Source organism: Phallusia mammillata, chromosome 6 (assembly GCF_965637545.1).
Source record: "Phallusia mammillata chromosome 6, kaPhaMamm4.hap1.1, whole genome shotgun sequence".
NCBI lineage: Eukaryota > Metazoa > Chordata > Ascidiacea > Phlebobranchia > Ascidiidae > Phallusia > Phallusia mammillata.
Genome location: NC_137257.1, coordinates 13,559,632 through 13,579,442, shown reverse-complemented (window position 1 = coordinate 13,579,442; position 19,811 = coordinate 13,559,632).

The window sequence follows — 19,811 nt, the reverse complement described above, 5'->3', positions numbered from 1 at the left end:
TTGACAGAGGAGGCTACAACGTGGCGAACTGTCCACTTTACTGCGATCTTTTCTTTATGCAGCCTATATTTTCCTACTGTAGACATAGATTGAACGACACCCCAACCTCCCCCGGTATGGCCATGGTCGAGTATAACATCGGACTACAGCTCTCCCACCGGTTTGATCTGCGCTTGCGCAACAACCATCCCCATGCTGTTAGTCCTTCACCTTTCTATAGTAAAACCCTATCTCTTATTGAAAAATATAATTTAACCTTTGACCAACTCGTCCGTGGATCCATCCGTACCCTTTATCGGTTAATAACCTGTTCCCAAACGAATATCCCTGGCGCGGGCGGCTCTCAAGCGTCCCACGACCGTCGCTGGGGCAATGTTCACCACCCTATCCTCACCAACGCAATGAAGTCGTTCAACTACAGAACTATTTGGGATGTACTACCCGTATCCTCCAAATTTTTTCAATTTTCTCTTGACCCAACCACGTTGTGCCAATTCTGTGGGAGGAGCCCAGAGACCTCCACTCACATTTTCACCTCGTGTCCCGTACTCTCCCCGGTACGGGACTACATACAACGCCTTACAAACCGTATTACACACACTGACACCACGCTCTGCGGAGACATGATCATAAAACTTATCATTCCACCCAACATTGAAATATTTACAGAGCACCTAGTATACATCTTTACACTCACTCGGCACCACATCTGGAAAGCCAGAAACCGCATAAAATACGAAGACAGAAAAATTTTACCTCATCACATAATTTCTACCATTAAAAAAGCTATTGCACATCGACTTGCAGTCGAAAACAATAGGGTTGACACAACACATAAGGATATTATTCAAGACCTCAGGGATTTGACGGTGTAGCAGACTAACGCTTCTAGGGACGTCTCCGGTTGTCACATAAAAATCCGATCTCAACCAACCGTAGGAACTAATTTGCATAAATTCCAATTTCGACGACCTGCTTAATTTTGTTTCGCCATTTTGTTTGTTTCTCACGCACAGCCAAATTTTTTACACTAATTCTTTTTTTCCGTTACTGTATTGCCTTTTTTTCTATTCACCCTGCAAGACAACCGAGAGCGTCATAGATTAACATCAAACATCCCCAGTTACTTCTTTTTCATTGACCCTGTTTTGAAAAATTTTGTTTCCATTTACCGTATTTATTTGCTGCAGGCCCGCAGCGCTTCCACCGGGTACTTGAACAGTGCGCATATATGCACGCCACAAACGACTAGTGGCGAAACCATGGTGACTTGTGCGCCATGCGTATTATTCAATTAGGCAGCGGTGTCCGGACCGCGTCGAAACGATTTTCGCTTTCGAGAAACCCCGATATGGAGTTCTCAGTTTCATAAAATACGATACTTTTGCATGAATTTGCTTTCTACTTCTCTCTTTTCGCATCCTCCCAGGGTCAAGCATATCCACCAATTGTGGGGAGCGACGACCCTGACTTTGTATTTTCCATTTCTTAACAGTATAGTTTCTTTTGTTTCCCCCTCCCGATAATTCCCACGAGTAAAAGCCCACAATTTTGAACCGTTGCCCACTACCATTGAATAGTCTAGTGGTAACGGCGTAAGTCCCGTAATAAACAGATCACGGGTTCTAATCCTGATCTTCCCCCAAAAATTAATGTTTGAGATCGGTAGTGTATGCAATGCTCCTTTCTACCTTCCCTCTTCGCCCTTCTCCCAGGGTCAATGCATACCCGTCGTCGCCGGGGAGCGAAGACCCTGTCTTTTTGCCTTACAATTCTCAACCGTTTTTGTTTTCTTGCGTGCTTCACGTGACCCTTGTTTGTTTCGCTCTCTATTTTCTCGTGCGTGTCTCTTGTACTACGATTTTATGTCGCGTACCGGTGACGTCATTTTTTTTTTGTTTTTTATATTCGTGCGTGCGTGTTTTATTTTTCGCTATTCGTACTACGATTTCTATGTCGGGTACTCGTGACGTCTTTACCTTTTTCTTTTCACTTCGCGCCGCTTCTCGCAGGGCCCAAGCATATCCGCCAAGGCGGGGAGTAATGGCCCTGGCTTTCTTCTTCTCTTATTGACCAACCCCGAGGGGTAACGGCACCGCGTTGTCAGGCGTGACGTGCCCGAAATTCATCGGCCTGATGATTTCGTTGTTTGCTTTTATTATCGCATTGAGTTTTTCGTATCGCTTCGTTTATTGGCGTTACAATAAACAAAAGATGCCACTTCGGTGTTACTTTTTTCGACTTTAATTATTTCAAATCGGTTCCCTAACGCTGCGGACGGTTGGTTGGTTGGGTTTTTTTTTTATTACCCATTAGAAGTGTTGCTGGGCCTCACACAAAGTCGTGGGGGCGCCAATGAGGCTCCCCGTGGTGCAGAAGTTGAGCTGAAGCGCACAGCTGCACGGACTGGTCGGCTAATTATGTTCGGTAATTATGCCAGACCTGCAGGCCCCAGCAAGTCGCGCCTGAGCCAACCCGGTAATTACCGGGTGGCTACCACACCTATGTGCTTGCAATGCTCCGGATAAAGTCACCATGAACAGGTCTGCGCAAGTGGAAAACACGCCACAATGTTCTAGTAGCACTGCACAAAGTTAGTATCACATTGTTTTGGCCACTACTTTGCTCTAGTGGACATATCATGCGCGACACCGACTGACTGGGGATTTTTTCTTGCCATTTCACTCGTAAAAATAACCCGTGTCTTGAAATGAAGCATGTACGGGCTTCAGGTAGCCGCCTGTTACCTTATAACAGTATTCTATTTGAAAAGGTAAGATTTCACGATTTCAACACTTCGGTGTTACTTTTTTTCGACTTTAATTATTTCAAATCGGTTGCCTAACGCTGCGGACGGTTGGTTGGTAGGTTTGTTTTTTTATTACCCATTAGAAGTGTTGCTGGGCCTTACACAAAGCCGTGGGGGCGGCAATGAGGCTCCCCGTGATCCAGAAGTTGAGCTGAAGCGCACAGCTGCAAGGGCTGATCGGCTAATTATGTTCGGTAATTATGCCAGACCTGCTGGCCCCAGCAAGTCGCGCCGGAGCCAATCCGGTAATTACCGGGTGGCTACCACACCTATGTGCCTGCAATGCTTCGAATAAACTCAAAATGAACAGGTCTGCGCAATTGGAAAACACGCCACAATGTTACAGTAGCACTGCACAAAGTTAGTATCACATTGTTTTGGCCACTACTTTGCTCTAGTGGACATATCATGCGCGACACCGACTGACTGGGGATTTTTTCTTGCCATTTCACTCGTAAAAATAACCCGTGTCTTGAAATGAAGCATGTACGGGCTTCAGGTAGCCGCCTGTTACCTTATAACAGTATTCTATTTGAATAAGGTAAGATTTCACGATTTCAACACTTCGGTGTTACTTTTTTTCGACTTTAATTATTTCAAATCGGTTGCCTAACGCTGCGGACGGTTGGTTGGTAGGTTTGTTTTTTTATAACCCATTAGAAGTGTTGCTGGGCCTTACACAAAGCCGTGGGGGCGCCAATGAGGCTCCCCGTGGTGCAGAAGTTGAGCTGAAGCGCACAGCTGCACGGACTGGTCGGCTAATTATGTTCGGTAATTATGCCAGACCTGCAGGCCCCAGCAAGTCGCGCCTGAGCCAACCCGGTAATTACCGGGTGGCTACCACACCTATGTGCTTGCAATGCTCCGGATAAAGTCACCATGAACAGGTCTGCGCAAGTGGAAAACACGCCACAATGTTCTAGTAGCACTGCACAAAGTTAGTATCACATTGTTTTGGCCACTACTTTGCTCTAGTGGACATATCATGCGCGACACCGACTGACTGGGGATTTTTTCTTGCCATTTCACTCGTAAAAATAACCCGTGTCTTGAAATGAAGCATGTACGGGCTTCAGGTAGCCGCCTGTTACCTTATAACAGTATTCTATTTGAATAAGGTAAGATTTCACGATTTCAACACTTCGGTGTTACTTTTTTTCGACTTTAATTATTTCAAATCGGTTGCCTAACGCTGCGGACGGTTGGTTGGTAGGTTTGTTTTTTTATTACCCATTAGAAGTGTTGCTGGGCCTTACACAAAGCCGTGGGGGCGCCAATGAGGCTCCCCGTGATCCAGAAGTTGAGCTGAAGCGCACAGCTGCAAGGGCTGATCGGCTAATTATGTTCGGTAATTATGCCAGACCTGCTGGCCCCAGCAAGTCGCGCCGGAGCCAATCCGGTAATTACCGGGTGGCTACCACACCTATGTGCCTGCAATGCTTCGAATAAACTCAAAATGAACAGGTCTGCGCAATTGGAAAACACGCCACAATGTTACAGTAGCACTGCACAAAGTTAGTATCACATTGTTTTGGCCACTACTTTGCTCTAGTGGACATATCATGCGCGACATCAACTGACTGGGGATGTTTTTCTTGCCATTTCACTCGTAAAAATAACCCGTGTCTTGAAATGAAGCATGTACGGGCTTCAGGTAGCCGCCTGTTACCTTATAACAGTATTCTATTTGAATAAGGTAAGATTTCACGATTTCAACACTTCGGTGTTACTTTTTTTCGACTTTAATTATTTCAAATCGGTTGCCTAACGCTGCGGACGGTTGGTTGGTAGGTTTGTTTTTTTATTACCCATTAGAAGTGTTGCTGGGCCTTACACAAAGCCGTGGGGGCGCCAATGAGGCTCCCCGTGATCCAGAAGTTGAGCTGAAGCGCACAGCTGCAAGGGCTGATCGGCTAATTATGTTCGGTAATTATGCCAGACCTGCTGGCCCCAGCAAGTCGCGCCGGAGCCAATCCGGTAATTGCCGGGTGGCTACCACACCTATGTGCCTGCAATGCTTCGAATAAACTCAAAATGAACAGGTCTGCGCAATTGGAAAACACGCCACAATGTTACAGTAGCACTGCACAAAGTTAGTATCACATTGTTTTGGCCACTACTTTGCTCTAGTGGACATATCATGCGCGACACCGACTGACTGGGGATTTTTTCTTGCCATTTCACTCGTAAAAATAACCCGTGTCTTGAAATGAAGCATGTACGGGCTTCAGGTAGCCGCCTGTTACCTTATAACAGTATTCTATTTGAATAAGGTAAGATTTCACGATTTCAACACTTCGGTGTTACTTTTTTTCGACTTTAATTATTTCAAATCGGTTGCCTAACGCTGCGGACGGTTGGTTGGTAGGTTTGTTTTTTTATTACCCATTAGAAGTGTTGCTGGGCCTTACACAAAGCCGTGGGGGCGCCAATGAGGCTCCCCGTGATCCAGAAGTTGAGCTGAAGCGCACAGCTGCAAGGGCTGATCGGCTAATTAGGTTCGGTAATTATGCCAGACCTGCTGGCCCCAGCAAGTCGCGCCGGAGCCAATCCGGTAATTACCGGGTGGCTACCACACCTATGTGCCTGCAATGCTTCGAATAAACTCAAAATGAACAGGTCTGCGCAATTGGAAAACACGCCACAATGTTACAGTAGCACTGCACAAAGTTAGTATCACATTGTTTTGGCCACTACTTTGCTCTAGTGGACATATCATGCGCGACATCAACTGACTGGGGATGTTTTTCTTGCCATTTCACTCGTAAAAATATCCCGTGTCTTGAAATAAAGCATGTACGGTCTTCAGGTAGCCGCCTGTTACCTTATAACAGTATTCTATTTGAATAAGGTAAGATTTCACGATTTCAACACTTCGGTGTTACTTTTTTCGACTTTAATTATTTCAAATCGGTTCCCTAACGCTGCGGACGGTTGGTTGGTTGGTTTTTTTTTATTACCCATTAGAAGTGTTGCTGGGCCTCACACAAAGTCGTGGGGGCGCCAATGAGGCTCCCCGTGGTGCAGAAGTTGAGCTGAAGCGCACAGCTGCACGGACTGGTCGGCTAATTATGTTCGGTAATTATGCCAGACCTGCAGGCCCCAGCAAGTCGCGCCTGAGCCAACCCGGTAATTACCGGGTGGCTACCACACCTATGTGCTTGCAATGCTCCGGATAAAGTCACCATGAACAGGTCTGCGCAAGTGGAAAACACGCCACAATGTTCTAGTAGCACTGCACAAAGTTAGTATCACATTGTTTTGGCCACTACTTTGCTCTAGTGGACATATCATGCGCGACACCGACTGACTGGGGATTTTTTCTTGCCATTTCACTCGTAAAAATAACCCGTGTCTTGAAATGAAGCATGTACGGGCTTCAGGTAGCCGCCTGTTACCTTATAACAGTATTCTATTTGAATAAGGTAAGATTTCACGATTTCAACACTTCGGTGTTACTTTTTTTCGACTTTAATTATTTCAAATCGGTTGCCTAACGCTGCGGACGGTTGGTTGGTAGGTTTGTTTTTTTATTACCCATTAGAAGTGTTGCTGGGCCTTACACAAAGCCGTGGGGGCGCCAATGAGGCTCCCCGTGATCCAGAAGTTGAGCTGAAGCGCACAGCTGCACGGACTGGTCGGCTAATTATGTTCGGTAATTATGCCAGACCTGCAGGCCCCAGCAAGTCGCGCCTGAGCCAACCCGGTAATTACCGGGTGGCTACCACACCTATGTGCTTGCAATGCTCCGGATAAAGTCACCATGAACAGGTCTGCGCAAGTGGAAAACACGCCACAATGTTCTAGTAGCACTGCACAAAGTTAGTATCACATTGTTTTGGCCACTACTTTGCTCTAGTGGACATATCATGCGCGACACCGACTGACTGGGGATTTTTTCTTGCCATTTCACTCGTAAAAATAACCCGTGTCTTGAAATGAAGCATGTACGGGCTTCAGGTAGCCGCCTGTTACCTTATAACAGTATTCTATTTGAATAAGGTAAGATTTCACGATTTCAACACTTCGGTGTTACTTTTTTTCGACTTTAATTATTTCAAATCGGTTGCCTAACGCTGCGGACGGTTGGTTGGTAGGTTTGTTTTTTTATTACCCATTAGAAGTGTTGCTGGGCCTTACACAAAGCCGTGGGGGCGCCAATGAGGCTCCCCGTGATCCAGAAGTTGAGCTGAAGCGCACAGCTGCAAGGGCTGATCGGCTAATTATGTTCGGTAATTATGCCAGACCTGCTGGCCCCAGCAAGTCGCGCCGGAGCCAATCCGGTAATTACCGGGTGGCTACCACACCTATGTGCCTGCAATGCTTCGAATAAACTCAAAATGAACAGGTCTGCGCAATTGGAAAACACGCCACAATGTTACAGTAGCACTGCACAAAGTTAGTATCACATTGTTTTGGCCACTACTTTGCTCTAGTGGACATATCATGCGCGACATCAACTGACTGGGGATGTTTTTCTTGCCATTTCACTCGTAAAAATAACCCGTGTCTTGAAATGAAGCATGTACGGGCTTCAGGTAGCCGCCTGTTACCTTATAACAGTATTCTATTTGAATAAGGTAAGATTTCACGATTTCAACACTTCGGTGTTACTTTTTTTCGACTTTAATTATTTCAAATCGGTTGCCTAACGCTGCGGACGGTTGGTTGGTAGGTTTGTTTTTTTATTACCCATTAGAAGTGTTGCTGGGCCTTACACAAAGCCGTGGGGGCGCCAATGAGGCTCCCCGTGATCCAGAAGTTGAGCTGAAGCGCACAGCTGCAAGGGCTGATCGGCTAATTATGTTCGGTAATTATGCCAGACCTGCTGGCCCCAGCAAGTCGCGCCGGAGCCAATCCGGTAATTGCCGGGTGGCTACCACACCTATGTGCCTGCAATGCTTCGAATAAACTCAAAATGAACAGGTCTGCGCAATTGGAAAACACGCCACAATGTTACAGTAGCACTGCACAAAGTTAGTATCACATTGTTTTGGCCACTACTTTGCTCTAGTGGACATATCATGCGCGACACCGACTGACTGGGGATTTTTTCTTGCCATTTCACTCGTAAAAATAACCCGTGTCTTGAAATGAAGCATGTACGGGCTTCAGGTAGCCGCCTGTTACCTTATAACAGTATTCTATTTGAATAAGGTAAGATTTCACGATTTCAACACTTCGGTGTTACTTTTTTTCGACTTTAATTATTTCAAATCGGTTGCCTAACGCTGCGGACGGTTGGTTGGTAGGTTTGTTTTTTTATTACCCATTAGAAGTGTTGCTGGGCCTTACACAAAGCCGTGGGGGCGCCAATGAGGCTCCCCGTGATCCAGAAGTTGAGCTGAAGCGCACAGCTGCAAGGGCTGATCGGCTAATTAGGTTCGGTAATTATGCCAGACCTGCTGGCCCCAGCAAGTCGCGCCGGAGCCAATCCGGTAATTACCGGGTGGCTACCACACCTATGTGCCTGCAATGCTTCGAATAAACTCAAAATGAACAGGTCTGCGCAATTGGAAAACACGCCACAATGTTACAGTAGCACTGCACAAAGTTAGTATCACATTGTTTTGGCCACTACTTTGCTCTAGTGGACATATCATGCGCGACATCAACTGACTGGGGATGTTTTTCTTGCCATTTCACTCGTAAAAATATCCCGTGTCTTGAAATAAAGCATGTACGGTCTTCAGGTAGCCGCCTGTTACCTTATAACAGTATTCTATTTGAATAAGGTAAGATTTCACGATTTCAACACTTCGGTGTTACTTTTTTCGACTTTAATTATTTCAAATCGGTTCCCTAACGCTGCGGACGGTTGGTTGGTTGGTTTTTTTTTATTACCCATTAGAAGTGTTGCTGGGCCTTACACAAAGCCGTGGGGGCGCCAATGAGGCTCCCCGTGGTGCAGAACTTGAGCTGAAGCGCACAGCTGCACGGACTGGTCGGCTAATTATGTTCGGTAATTATGCCAGACCTGCTGGCCCCAGCAAGTCGCGCCTGAGCCAACCCGGTAATTACCGGGTGGCTACCACACCTATGTGCCTGCAATGCTTCGAATAAACTCAAAATGAACAGGTCTGCGCAAGTGGAAAACACGCCACAATGTTCTAGTAGCACTGCACAAAGTTAGTATCACATTGTTTTGGCCACTACTTTGCTCTAGTGGACATATCATGCGCGACACCGACTGACTGGGGATTTTTTCTTGCCATTTCACTCGTAAAAATAACCCGTGTCTTGAAATGAAGCATGTACGGGCTTCAGGTAGCCGCCTGTTACCTTATAACAGTATTCTATTTGAATAAGGTAAGATTTCACGATTTCAACACTTCGGTGTTACTTTTTTCGACTTTAATTATTTCAAATCGGTTCCCTAACGCTGCGGACGGTTGGTTGGTAGGTTTGTTTTTTTATTACCCATTAGAAGTGTTGCTGGGCCTTACACAAAGCCGTGGGGGCGCCAATGAGGCTCCCCGTGATCCAGAAGTTGAGCTGAAGCGCACAGCTGCAAGGGCTGATCGGCTAATTAGGTTCGGTAATTATGCCAGACCTGCTGGCCCCAGCAAGTCGCGCCGGAGCCAATCCGGTAATTACCGGGTGGCTACCACACCTATGTGCCTGCAATGCTTCGAATAAACTCAAAATGAACAGGTCTGCGCAATTGGAAAACACGCCACAATGTTACAGTAGCACTGCACAAAGTTAGTATCACATTGTTTTGGCCACTACTTTGCTCTAGTGGACATATCATGCGCGACATCAACTGACTGGGGATGTTTTTCTTGCCATTTCACTCGTAAAAATATCCCGTGTCTTGAAATAAAGCATGTACGGTCTTCAGGTAGCCGCCTGTTACCTTATAACAGTATTCTATTTGAATAAGGTAAGATTTCACGATTTCAACACTTCGGTGTTACTTTTTTCGACTTTAATTATTTCAAATCGGTTCCCTAACGCTGCGGACGGTTGGTTGGTTGTTTTTTTTATATTACCCATTAGAAGTGTTGCTGGGCCTCACACAAAGTCGTGGGGGCGCCAATGAGGCTCCCCGTGGTGCAGAAGTTGAGCTGAAGCGCACAGCTGCACGGACTGGTCGGCTAATTATGTTCGGTAATTATGCCAGACCTGCTGGCCCCAGCAAGTCGCGCCTGAGCCAACCCGGTAATTACCGGGTGGCTACCACACCTATGTGCCTGCAATGCTTCGAATAAACTCAAAATGAACAGGTCTGCGCAATTGGAAAACACGCCACAATGTTACAGTAGCACTGCACAAAGTTAGTATCACATTGTTTTGGCCACTACTTTGCTCTAGTGGACATATCATGCGCGACACCGACTGACTGGGATTTTTTCTTGCCATTTCACTCGTAAAAATAACCCGTGTCTTGAAATGAAGCATGTACGGGCTTCAGGTAGCCGCCTGTTACCTTATAACAGTATTCTATTTGAATAAGGTAAGATTTCACGATTTCAACACTTCGGTGTTACTTTTTTCGACTTTAATTATTTCAAATCGGTTCCCTAACGCTGCGGACGGTTGGTTGGTTTTTTTTTATTACCCATTAGAAGTGTTGCTGGGCCTCACACAAAGTCGCAGGCCCCAGCAAGTCGCGCCTGAGCCAACCCGGTAATTACCGGGTGGCTACCACACCTATGTGCTTGCAATGCTCCGGATAAAGTCACCATGAACAGGTCTGCGCAAGTGGAAAACACGCCACAATGTTCTAGTAGCACTGCACAAAGTTAGTATCACATTGTTTTGGCCACTACTTTGCTCTAGTGGACATATCATGCGCGACACCGACTGACTGGGGATTTTTTCTTGCCATTTCACTCGTAAAAATAACCCGTGTCTTGAAATGAAGCATGTACGGGCTTCAGGTAGCCGCCTGTTACCTTATAACAGTATTCTATTTGAATAAGGTAAGATTTCACGATTTCAACACTTCGGTGTTACTTTTTTTCGACTTTAATTATTTCAAATCGGTTGCCTAACGCTGCGGACGGTTGGTTGGTAGGTTTGTTTTTTTATTACCCATTAGAAGTGTTGCTGGGCCTTACACAAAGCCGTGGGGGCGCCAATGAGGCTCCCCGTGATCCAGAAGTTGAGCTGAAGCGCACAGCTGCAAGGGCTGATCGGCTAATTATGTTCGGTAATTATGCCAGACCTGCTGGCCCCAGCAAGTCGCGCCGGAGCCAATCCGGTAATTACCGGGTGGCTACCACACCTATGTGCCTGCAATGCTTCGAATAAACTCAAAATGAACAGGTCTGCGCAATTGGAAAACACGCCACAATGTTACAGTAGCACTGCACAAAGTTAGTATCACATTGTTTTGGCCACTACTTTGCTCTAGTGGACATATCATGCGCGACACCGACTGACTGGGGATTTTTTCTTGCCATTTCACTCGTAAAAATAACCCGTGTCTTGAAATGAAGCATGTACGGGCTTCAGGTAGCCGCCTGTTACCTTATAACAGTATTCTATTTGAATAAGGTAAGATTTCACGATTTCAACACTTCGGTGTTACTTTTTTTCGACTTTAATTATTTCAAATCGGTTGCCTAACGCTGCGGACGGTTGGTTGGTAGGTTTGTTTTTTTATTACCCATTAGAAGTGTTGCTGGGCCTTACACAAAGCCGTGGGGGCGCCAATGAGGCTCCCCGTGATCCAGAAGTTGAGCTGAAGCGCACAGCTGCAAGGGCTGATCGGCTAATTAGGTTCGGTAATTATGCCAGACCTGCTGGCCCCAGCAAGTCGCGCCGGAGCCAATCCGGTAATTACCGGGTGGCTACCACACCTATGTGCCTGCAATGCTTCGAATAAACTCAAAATGAACAGGTCTGCGCAATTGGAAAACACGCCACAATGTTACAGTAGCACTGCACAAAGTTAGTATCACATTGTTTTGGCCACTACTTTGCTCTAGTGGACATATCATGCGCGACATCAACTGACTGGGGATGTTTTTCTTGCCATTTCACTCGTAAAAATATCCCGTGTCTTGAAATAAAGCATGTACGGTCTTCAGGTAGCCGCCTGTTACCTTATAACAGTATTCTATTTGAATAAGGTAAGATTTCACGATTTCAACACTTCGGTGTTACTTTTTTCGACTTTAATTATTTCAAATCGGTTCCCTAACGCTGCGGACGGTTGGTTGGTTGGTTTTTTTATATTACCCATTAGAAGTGTTGCTGGGCCTCACACAAAGTCGTGGGGGCGCCAATGAGGCTCCCCGTGGTGCAGAAGTTGAGCTGAAGCGCACAGCTGCACGGACTGGTCGGCTAATTATGTTCGGTAATTATGCCAGACCTGCTGGCCCCAGCAAGTCGCGCCTGAGCCAACCCGGTAATTACCGGGTGGCTACCACACCTATGTGCCTGCAATGCTTCGAATAAACTCAAAATGAACAGGTCTGCGCAATTGGAAAACACGCCACAATGTTACAGTAGCACTGCACAAAGTTAGTATCACATTGTTTTGGCCACTACTTTGCTCTAGTGGACATATCATGCGCGACACCAACTGACTGGGATGTTTTTCTTGCCATTTCACTCGTAAAAATAACCCGTGTCTTGAAATGAAGCATGTACGGGCTTCAGGTAGCCGCCTGTTACCTTATAACAGTATTCTATTTGAATAAGGTAAGATTTCACGATTTCAACACTTCGGTGTTACTTTTTTCGACTTTAATTATTTCAAATCGGTTCCCTAACGCTGCGGACGGTTGGTTGGTTGGTTTTTTTTTATTACCCATTAGAAGTGTTGCTGGGCCTCACACAAAGTCGCAGGGCCCAGCAAGTCGCGCCTGAGCCAACCCGGTAATTACCGGGTGGCTACCACACCTATGTGCTTGCAATGCTCCGGATAAAGTCACCATGAACAGGTCTGCGCAAGTGGAAAACACGCCACAATGTTCTAGTAGCACTGCACAAAGTTAGTATCACATTGTTTTGGCCACTACTTTGCTCTAGTGGACATATCATGCGCGACACCGACTGACTGGGGATTTTTTCTTGCCATTTCACTCGTAAAAATAACCCGTGTCTTGAAATGAAGCATGTACGGGCTTCAGGTAGCCGCCTGTTACCTTATAACAGTATTCTATTTGAATAAGGTAAGATTTCACGATTTCAACACTTCGGTGTTACTTTTTTTCGACTTTAATTATTTCAAATCGGTTGCCTAACGCTGCGGACGGTTGGTTGGTAGGTTTGTTTTTTTATTACCCATTAGAAGTGTTGCTGGGCCTTACACAAAGCCGTGGGGGCGCCAATGAGGCTCCCCGTGATCCAGAAGTTGAGCTGAAGCGCACAGCTGCAAGGGCTGATCGGCTAATTAGGTTCGGTAATTATGCCAGACCTGCTGGCCCCAGCAAGTCGCGCCGGAGCCAATCCGGTAATTACCGGGTGGCTACCACACCTATGTGCCTGCAATGCTTCGAATAAACTCAAAATGAACAGGTCTGCGCAATTGGAAAACACGCCACAATGTTACAGTAGCACTGCACAAAGTTAGTATCACATTGTTTTGGCCACTACTTTGCTCTAGTGGACATATCATGCGCGACATCAACTGACTGGGGATGTTTTTCTTGCCATTTCACTCGTAAAAATATCCCGTGTCTTGAAATAAAGCATGTACGGTCTTCAGGTAGCCGCCTGTTACCTTATAACAGTATTCTATTTGAATAAGGTAAGATTTCACGATTTCAACACTTCGGTGTTACTTTTTTCGACTTTAATTATTTCAAATCGGTTCCCTAACGCTGCGGACGGTTGGTTGGTTGGTTTTTTTTTATTACCCATTAGAAGTGTTGCTGGGCCTCACACAAAGTCGTGGGGGCGCCAATGAGGCTCCCCGTGGTGCAGAAGTTGAGCTGAAGCGCACAGCTGCACGGACTGGTCGGCTAATTATGTTCGGTAATTATGCCAGACCTGCAGGCCCCAGCAAGTCGCGCCTGAGCCAACCCGGTAATTACCGGGTGGCTACCACACCTATGTGCTTGCAATGCTCCGGATAAAGTCACCATGAACAGGTCTGCGCAAGTGGAAAACACGCCACAATGTTCTAGTAGCACTGCACAAAGTTAGTATCACATTGTTTTGGCCACTACTTTGCTCTAGTGGACATATCATGCGCGACACCGACTGACTGGGGATTTTTTCTTGCCATTTCACTCGTAAAAATAACCCGTGTCTTGAAATGAAGCATGTACGGGCTTCAGGTAGCCGCCTGTTACCTTATAACAGTATTCTATTTGAATAAGGTAAGATTTCACGATTTCAACACTTCGGTGTTACTTTTTTTCGACTTTAATTATTTCAAATCGGTTGCCTAACGCTGCGGACGGTTGGTTGGTAGGTTTGTTTTTTTATTACCCATTAGAAGTGTTGCTGGGCCTTACACAAAGCCGTGGGGGCGCCAATGAGGCTCCCCGTGATCCAGAAGTTGAGCTGAAGCGCACAGCTGCAAGGGCTGATCGGCTAATTAGGTTCGGTAATTATGCCAGACCTGCTGGCCCCAGCAAGTCGCGCCGGAGCCAATCCGGTAATTACCGGGTGGCTACCACACCTATGTGCCTGCAATGCTTCGAATAAACTCAAAATGAACAGGTCTGCGCAATTGGAAAACACGCCACAATGTTACAGTAGCACTGCACAAAGTTAGTATCACATTGTTTTGGCCACTACTTTGCTCTAGTGGACATATCATGCGCGACATCAACTGACTGGGGATGTTTTTCTTGCCATTTCACTCGTAAAAATATCCCGTGTCTTGAAATAAAGCATGTACGGTCTTCAGGTAGCCGCCTGTTACCTTATAACAGTATTCTATTTGAATAAGGTAAGATTTCACGATTTCAACACTTCGGTGTTACTTTTTTCGACTTTAATTATTTCAAATCGGTTCCCTAACGCTGCGGACGGTTGGTTGGTTGGTTTTTTTATATTACCCATTAGAAGTGTTGCTGGGCCTCACACAAAGTCGTGGGGGCGCCAATGAGGCTCCCCGTGGTGCAGAAGTTGAGCTGAAGCGCACAGCTGCACGGACTGGTCGGCTAATTATGTTCGGTAATTATGCCAGACCTGCTGGCCCCAGCAAGTCGCGCCTGAGCCAACCCGGTAATTACCGGGTGGCTACCACACCTATGTGCCTGCAATGCTTCGAATAAACTCAAAATGAACAGGTCTGCGCAATTGGAAAACACGCCACAATGTTACAGTAGCACTGCACAAAGTTAGTATCACATTGTTTTGGCCACTACTTTGCTCTAGTGGACATATCATGCGCGACACCGACTGACTGGGATTTTTTCTTGCCATTTCACTCGTAAAAATAACCCGTGTCTTGAAATGAAGCATGTACGGGCTTCAGGTAGCCGCCTGTTACCTTATAACAGTATTCTATTTGAATAAGGTAAGATTTCACGATTTCAACACTTCGGTGTTACTTTTTTCGACTTTAATTATTTCAAATCGGTTCCCTAACGCTGCGGACGGTTGGTTGGTTTTTTTTTATTACCCATTAGAAGTGTTGCTGGGCCTCACACAAAGTCGCAGGCCCCAGCAAGTCGCGCCTGAGCCAACCCGGTAATTACCGGGTGGCTACCACACCTATGTGCTTGCAATGCTCCGGATAAAGTCACCATGAACAGGTCTGCGCAAGTGGAAAACACGCCACAATGTTCTAGTAGCACTGCACAAAGTTAGCATCACATTGTTTTGGCCACTACTTTGCTCTAGTGGACATATCATGCGCGACACCGACTGACTGGGGATTTTTTCTTGCCATTTCACTCGTAAAAATAACCCGTGTCTTGAAATGAAGCATGTACGGGCTTCAGGTAGCCGCCTGTTACCTTATAACAGTATTCTATTTGAATAAGGTAAGATTTCACGATTTCAACACTTCGGTGTTACTTTTTTTCGACTTTAATTATTTCAAATCGGTTGCCTAACGCTGCGGACGGTTGGTTGGTAGGTTTGTTTTTTTATTACCCATTAGAAGTGTTGCTGGGCCTCACACAAAGTCGTGGGGGCGCCAATGAGGCTCCCCGTGGTGCAGAAGTTGAGCTGAAGCGCACAGCTGCACGGACTGGTCGGCTAATTATGTTCGGTAATTATGCCAGACCTGCAGGCCCCAGCAAGTCGCGCCTGAGCCAACCCGGTAATTACCGGGTGGCTACCACACCTATGTGCTTGCAATGCTCCGGATAAAGTCACCATGAACAGGTCTGCGCAAGTGGAAAACACGCCACAATGTTCTAGTAGCACTGCACAAAGTTAGTATCACATTGTTTTGGCCACTACTTTGCTCTAGTGGACATATCATGCGCGACACCGACTGACTGGGGATTTTTTCTTGCCATTTCACTCGTAAAAATAACCCGTGTCTTGAAATGAAGCATGTACGGGCTTCAGGTAGCCGCCTGTTACCTTATAACAGTATTCTATTTGAATAAGGTAAGATTTCACGATTTCAACACTTCGGAATTACACGAACTCTTTAAACTAGACAGTACAAACCAAACCGCACCCAAGAAAAGAAGGAACTCTAGTTCAGGAAAAAAAAGAAGAAAGAAGAAAAGCAAGAACAAGACAAGCTCGTCAGGAGAAGAAAGAAGAAACACTAACTAACAATGTTAAAAATAACTTCGTTAAATATTAACGGACTTGAAAATAAACTAAATAACCTTACTGACTTTTTAAATGCCGATGACTCGGAAATACTACTCTTACAAGAAATCCACTTAATAGACAAAAACCTTTTCACAAACTGGACTCGAAAAAACAATGTTGATTACTTTTTTAACTCAATTTGGCGACACGAAAACCAAAATACGTCTAAACATAAATTTGACGGTACTATGATCTTAATTAAAAAGAAATTTGTACAAAAACTGGGAACAGACATCAAACACGTAATATTGGTCAACCAAAAAATTCAAAAAATTACGTTTACACTTCATGAGAACACCTACAACATAATAAATTTATACCTCCCCTCGGGTACTCAAAATGCACACGCTAGATGCAAATTAATTACGACCATAGCTGACTCAATAAATAACAACGCTAACCTTATAATCGCAGGCGACTTTAACTTTCTTGAAAGCCCATTGGACACCTTAACAAACCAAATCAGAAAAGACATCGATTATAGAACCTGGACACAAACCATCAGCCAAATCGGCCTTATAGATTGCTTCCGTCACTTGCACCCTGCAAAAAAAGTATTTACTCGTGTCACTTCCCATTGCTCAACTCGACTTGACCGTTTTTACATCAATATCCCACTGCTACATCAATTAAAACTCGCTAATCACACACACATACACTTTTCGGACCACAATTTTGTACCTTTTATCACGCTAAACCATAACAAACAAAAACGATGGGCAAAACCGTCCTGGAAATTGAACTTATCGCTACTCAAAAACGCGGAATATAACTCCTTAGTTAAGGACATAATCTCTGATTTAGAAAATGAAAAAGACTCCTACCAGTCAGTTTTTGACTGGTGGGAGACTCTTAAAAAGAAAATCAGAAAGAAATCAATTTCATTTGCAATAAATTTAAAACAAATCGAGAAACAAGAAATCCAAAACACGCAAACACAATTCGAAGATCTAATGGCTAAAATGAACCCGAACGACTTAGACGCGAACCTCAAACTCCTGGATCTACAAAAGAAGTTAAAAATACACACAGAAAAAAGTCTCTACGGCGCAAAAATTCGTGCCCGAATAAAAGACAACTGTGACGAAGAAAGACCTAATAAATCTTTCTTTAGCACAGAAGCGACAAAACAAGAAAGCACTAGCATTAGATCACTAAAAATTAATGACAATTTGGAAACCAATGCAGAACAAATTGTAAAAGAAGTGCACCTCTTTTACAAAAACCTCTGGCAAATTAAGAACGATACTAACAATTCCGCGCAAAATCACTTCTTATCCCAAATTGAAACCTACCCCCCACAACCAATAGACTCCCCTATAACCCTTGACGAATTAGAAGTTTCCTTAAACCTCATGAACAAAAATTCCTCACCCGGTAACGACGGTCTCCCGATCGAATTTTACCAACACTTTTGGCAACCACTGAAAGAAAATATAATTGAACTAGTCTACAACATTTATATGACCAAAGAACTACCGCCATCGCTCAAAAACGCCCACGTCAAACTAATACCTAAAAAACACGATAAAACCCTACTCAAAAACTGGAGACCTATTTCACTGCTAAATGCAGACTATAAATTAATTAGTAAAACCGTTGCGCGCAGACTGCAGCTCGAACTCAACACCAAAATTGCACCAGAACAAAAATGCGGCCTCGATAAAAGATTCATTCAACACATCCTTTATAACATTAAAAGCTCAATCGAATACTCACATAACCGCAAAACTCCATTAGCTCTCATGCTCGTCGACATTGAAAAGGCATTCGATACAGTAGACCACAACTTTATTCACAAGGTATTGAAAGCATTAAATGTTAACGAATATACACGGAACTGGGTACACATTTTGTACAAAAACATAGACAGCACAATTGACGTTAACGGTATACAGACAAAGAAAATACACATCAACAGAGGCGTACGCCAAGGTTGTGGCCTCTCGATGTTGCTTTACGTGGCCGTGTGTCATACACTAATTAAAGCTGTAAATAACAACGATAATATTAACGGTCTAAAATTTGGAAAAATTGAAACTAAAATACAGCAATATGCGGACGACTCGACGTTCCTAATAACGAACAAACAATCAATTGCGGAAACCTTCAAACTACTAAATTTATACCAGAAAGCCTCGGGCCAAAAAATCAACCAAGATAAAACTGAAATACTCGCTATTTCAGAAAATCTACGCAACGAACTTCACTTCATCTACCCGGACTACGTAAAACCCACCGTGAAAATACTAGGAATAAAGTGCAACGCCAAATCTTTTTCGGCACATGATAACTGGAACCCCATTTTACAGCACGCAAAACGCATATCAGCTATTTTCGCTCCTAGAAAACTATCGCATATCGGCAAAATTGCAATTATCAACACGCTAATTCTCCCCAAGATGCTCTTCATTGCAAGAGTAGTAGAACCGACCCCAACCTACTTAAAAGATCTAAATTACATCCTATACCAATTTTTCTGGTTCCCCAGGAAAATGGAACTAACAGCGCGAAAGAAACTAATATCCTCAAAACCCAAAGGCGGACTTAATTTTCCCGACATCGAAACTAAAATACAAGCCCTATATTTAGAAAAACTGCGAGATCTAATTAATGCTGACAACATTTCGGAAGTCTGGCAGCGCTGGGCCATTTATAACTTAGGAACAAAAATCAAACCAATTAAACCGTCACTATTTGATAACACGAAACCAAACGCGTGGAAACCTAACCGAAATTGGAAAAAAATCTACGAAACTTATCAAACTTTAATGGAAATAAATAACGAATTCAATTGGCAAAAATCCAAATTAAGACACTTCTATTACGAACTAATAAAAAAGAAAGAAATTGATAGCACTCCAAACTTCCTCACCGACTTTAGCTGGAAGAAGGCCTTATTCCTCCAAACGGGGATGAGGCCCCTTTTCAGCAACGGCGAGCGTCAAATTGCTCATTTAACAATACACAAATCCTTCAAATGGGGCGATTTTTATCGATCCAAAAACTCATTTCATTTAAAAAACAAAGACGTAAGAATCACTCGATGTAAATTGTGTAAAAACAAAAACGACAACGTAGAGCACCTGCTTTCAAACTGCCCGGTACACAACCAAATCGCAAATAATCTTGACCACATTTTATTTAATAATTTGCAAATTCGTCTCCCAAGCGACCCAAACCTTATGCAATATAACTTCTACAACCTAGAAACCCCAATCTGGCTAATAAAAATATACTCAATCTGGCGAGTTAAAATTATTAAAGAAAAAGAGAATCTCGACCTTCGCAACGAATATGTCAAAAA